This window comes from Dipodomys spectabilis, unplaced genomic scaffold (genome assembly GCF_019054845.1).
Source record: "Dipodomys spectabilis isolate Male_0828 unplaced genomic scaffold, ASM1905484v1 ptg000093l, whole genome shotgun sequence".
Taxonomy (NCBI): domain Eukaryota; kingdom Metazoa; phylum Chordata; class Mammalia; order Rodentia; family Heteromyidae; genus Dipodomys; species Dipodomys spectabilis.
This window is the reverse complement of record NW_024870770.1, coordinates 2,013,471-2,018,121: the sequence shown is the minus strand read 5'-3', so window position 1 is coordinate 2,018,121 and position 4,651 is coordinate 2,013,471. Positions and strand designations below refer to the sequence as shown.

The window sequence follows — 4,651 nt, the reverse complement described above, 5'->3', positions numbered from 1 at the left end:
TATTATAGAGGAATATGATAGAAATAGAAGACAGATTTTATGTTTGTCACATCTCTGATGAGTACCCATATTCAAGATTTACTATGTTAGACAGATAGGAAAAACATAAAATAACATATGATAAGGCAACTATTTGTGACTTTTTAAAATGTACCTTATTAAATGATGAAATTTACTTTATTATCTAACGTTTGGGTTTGAAATATGGGAGGCTGATACATTTAACAAATTTGAAAGGCACCTAATGAATAACACAAATGGTGGGTGGTACTATTTCTACAGTTTAATGAATGGTTGAACCTGATTGGCATTAGTGCTGGGTAAGTAAATCAACTCTATTGTACCTCTATTGTAACTCTATTGCCACTAAGTATCATTTATTTGTCAAATGTTATTTTGGCGAATGTGATTTTTTTTTTTTGGTAGTTCGTGGGGCTTGAACTCTGGGCTTGGGCACTGTCCCTGTGTTCTTCAGCTCAAGGCAAGCACTCTATCACTTGAGCCACAGTGCCACTTCTGATATTCGAGTGATTTATTGGAGATAAGAGTTTAACGGACTTTCCTGCCTGGGCTGGCTTTGAACCGTGATCCTCAAATCTCAGCCTCCTGAGTATTTAGGATTACATGCGTGAGCCACTAGTACCTGGTTTGCGAATTTGATTTTTCAAAGATTATTTGAAAAAGAATACACTTTCAGGAGATTAAATATTTTGAGAATGACAACATTTTTATACCACAGAACCAAGTTTTACTGAAGTACCAGTGTATTTTTTTTTATTGTGAAAATACTGTACAGAGGGGTTACAATTACGTGGGGAAGATAATGAGTACATTTCTTATCAAGCATTGTAGCCTCCTCCTTTGTTTCCACTTCTCATCCTTTAGCATCCTCCCCCTGCGCCCCGACCCAATCTTCCCTCCCCTCTCCCGCACCCAAGTTGTAAAGTTTGTTTTCGACATGGCAACTTGTACATATCACAGTGTTATCAAGCACTAAGGATATTCTCAATTAATTTTTTTCTGAATTACATTTGACCTCTAATTCAAGTTTTCCTGACCTTTATAGACCAATTGTGAATCTATCCTTCCAGGAGCTATTTTTCAGGCCCCCTTATGCTGGACTGAAATCGTTCATTAATCATTAGGGAAGGGGTATTAAAAATAGTCTTGTGACACTTTGTGATCTTGTTCACTCCTATGGGCTAGTCATCTGTAAACCGAAAGTTTGAATTGCAGTACTTTCTCATAGATTTTGTGGTCTCATCCTTCATTTTAAGTTGACTTGCATTTCACTATTGCTTACTGCTAATTCCTGCTTCTCAAGGAATTGGGGCCCTGAAATATTATTGGAAATGAGAAATTGACATGGCTCTTCAATTATTTCTGTTGGCATGTTGCCTGGGCCTAGTTGAGAAGTCTTGACCCTGTTATATGATGATGCGGGTAACTGGGACATGGGATCCTAGGACCCATACATCTTGCAGAAGATAATATCTTGTATACATAATATCAGAAAAATTTGGGTATAATCAATAGGTATGCTTCAGAAATATGGAGAAAAAACAGTTTGGAACAAGCGAGTTGAAACAATAAACAGAGCAGCAGAGTAAAATTCCTTATACTTTAGAGGAAATCAACATTTTTTTTTTTACCATGTGAATTCAGAAGAACAAGAACACTTAGAAGGTATCACAAGTTTATAGTGAAGACATTACATTGATACTTTTTATATTCTAGTTTGTATTCTAAACCTAATTATTTGTATTCTAATTCTCTTTATTGGAATAAATAATTATCAATTTATTTGTCAAATTATCAATTAATTCTACTAAGTTTCACTGTGTGAAATATGAAATCAGCACATATAAATATAAAATATATAACTATATATAATATAATAAAAAGGGCACATGTTTTGCATTGTTCTGTTGTGGTTAGGGTATCAAAGACAACTCTGTTTTAAAGTATTATTGCATTATCTGTACCTCAGTGATAGGTAGAGTTAGACCTAAATCTTTAGCATTTGTAGATTTACAGCCTGGAGGCAAGAGGAAACACTGTGATTAAACATTACCAATTTAAGGCTTAATAATGAGGAGAAACATGGACTTCTCCTGGAGCTATGGAAATATTTGGTGATAGAAAGGCAGTAGTGTAAGTTCCTGCCTGGTTGGAAGGTAGACAGTCCAGACATTAGGAAATCATGCATATGATGAATTTTTTTCACCTTGGCGTTAGTTACTTTTGAAATGGTAGGTATAATAGACACTTAAATTTTGATAAAATACCTTCTAGTCTGAACAGTTCTGCTGAACTGTTCATCTCTCTATGATCCCTTGTAACTAAGATTAGTTTTGTTCCAGTAAGACAATCTATGCTGTCAGGGTAGGATATTCTGGTTGGTCTGTTCCTACATGGAAGAAGGATAAAGGGTCAGGTAGAAATTTGTGCCAGTAAGACCTCATTTGGAAAATTTAAGCTGAAGAAGTTTAGAAGTAGCTCTTAAGCAAGGCTTACGTTGAATCTATTAGCTCCACAAAGCTAACTCAGTTACATAAATAAGAACTTGAAAAAGCCATCACCTTAGGACCTAGCTATAAGTGCTTCAAAGTATGATCAAATCTAAAATGAAAAAGCCTTAAAATTGTCATTGACAAAAAAACGCAAATGTGAGCAATCGACCGAACAATGTAATTTTTTTTCCACTATACACATTATTTTAGGGAAATAAGATCAATAGTATTGTTAGGAACAATAAGGTTTCCTTGCTACAAATAGGCACCCAAGGATATAAGCCTGTATAAAGATTGCATCATTAACTACTTAAATTTAGAGGATACTACATGCTTCAGCAGCACGTATACCCAAATTACAACAATACAGAGATTAACATAACACTTGCACAAGGATAATATGAAAATTTGTGAAGTATTCCATATTTTCCATTGTTCAGTTGCAGAAATGAAAAACAGTTATTAAAAGGTTAATTACAAAATTACAAGTGTAACAATATATGCAAGTGTTAGAATTAAATGTTAGTTTGACATCAGTGTATTAAATCTTCACCTTAGAAAGGCCTTTACATAGAACTTCACAAAACTTTTGAAATTAGTTAACATTATCATTTTATCCCAAAGAAACAAACTACTATAAGAACCTAGAGAAAGGGGCTGGGAAGGTGGCTCAGTGGTAGAGCGCTTGCCTTGCATGCTTGAGGCCCTGGGTTCGATATCTCAGCACCACATACGCAAAAAGAAAAAAGTCAGAAGTAGCTCTGTGGCTCAAGTAGTAAAGCGCTAGCCTTGAGCTGAAGAGCTGAGGGTCAGCGTTCAGAGTTCAGAGGCCCATAGTTCAGGCCCATGACTGGACCAAAAAAAAAAAAAGAACCTAGAAAATATAATCTTAAATTTTCTATATGAAATGCAATCTGAAAGGACACATTTATTAATAAATAACATATTATAAAACAATGTTGAATTCAAAGTATATCTAGGAAAGAATTAAATAGATTATGGATATTATGCAAACACAGAATATAGAATATTTTAAAATATTCTTTTTTCAGTCAAGAACCAGAAATATCTTTAGCTTCTGTACCACTCATTTCAACAGATAGGATCAAATTTTTTCTGATTAAAAAATCACAAACTCTGCAGAAATCATTATAGATGTACACAAACAACTCAAATACATTTTGACATCAAAGTCAGGCAATTCAATTGGAAAAATTCCACGGAATTTTTACAGTAAGATATTGCTGTTATTTGGATTGTGAAAATATTTTGTATGGACACAAAGAATGGACCGGCATTTTGATGTTTAAGAAACGTAACTGATATCTTAGCTATGCTAAATAATGCTGCGATAAACATAGTTGTTCTGGTAGCTTTAGTATGGTCTTGTTTGATGCCCCTAAGTAGATGAATGGATTAAGAAAATAGAATTGTATGGAATGGAATTTTATGCCTCCCTCAGAAAGAATGCCATTGCCCCATTTGTAAGGAAATGGAAAGAATTGGAAAACAATATATTAAGTGAAGTAAACCAGGCCCAAAGAAACATAGATCCCATGGTTTCCCTTATTAGCAATAACTAATATATGTCTGAGACAAACAGAAATGGTCAGATAAGTTGATATTAGTTGAATTGAACCCCAAGATAAGGATTCAAATGTTACTTTTTTCTTTCTTGCAATTGTTTCTAACATATTTATAAGATGATATCTTTGCTGCTTTGTATGTCCTTCCACCACCGTAAAACCCCTACTGTAATTTTATTTGATGTTGGTATGATTTGTAGATGGAAGGGAAAAAACAAATTGTTTAAATAGGGATACAGGTTGACCCATTGCAACAATGATATATAGAAGACGTCAGGTAGAAAAACGAACTTTACAACTTTGACGGGGGGAGGGGTAGTGAGGGGGGATGGGAGTGGGGGGGAGATGAGAATGTATGGGAAGGGGAAATAAAGGAGGAGGCAACAATGCTTGATAAGAAATGTACTCATTACCTTGCCCATGTAATTTTAACCCCTCTGTATGGTGTTTTCACAGTAAAATAATAAAATTCAACAAAAAAAAAGATAAAAGAAAAGAAACTTAACCGAACCATTACAACTTAATAGAACAATTTGTACAACCTTCCACAAC

General features: G+C 34.4%; 1 pseudogene; it reads left to right on the top strand.

The window, feature by feature from the left end:
• The first annotated feature begins 2,843 nt into the window (after positions 1–2,843).
• On the top strand, positions 2,844–2,943 carry LOC122112307 (annotated as a pseudogene).
• The last annotated feature ends 1,708 nt before the right edge of the window (positions 2,944–4,651 follow it).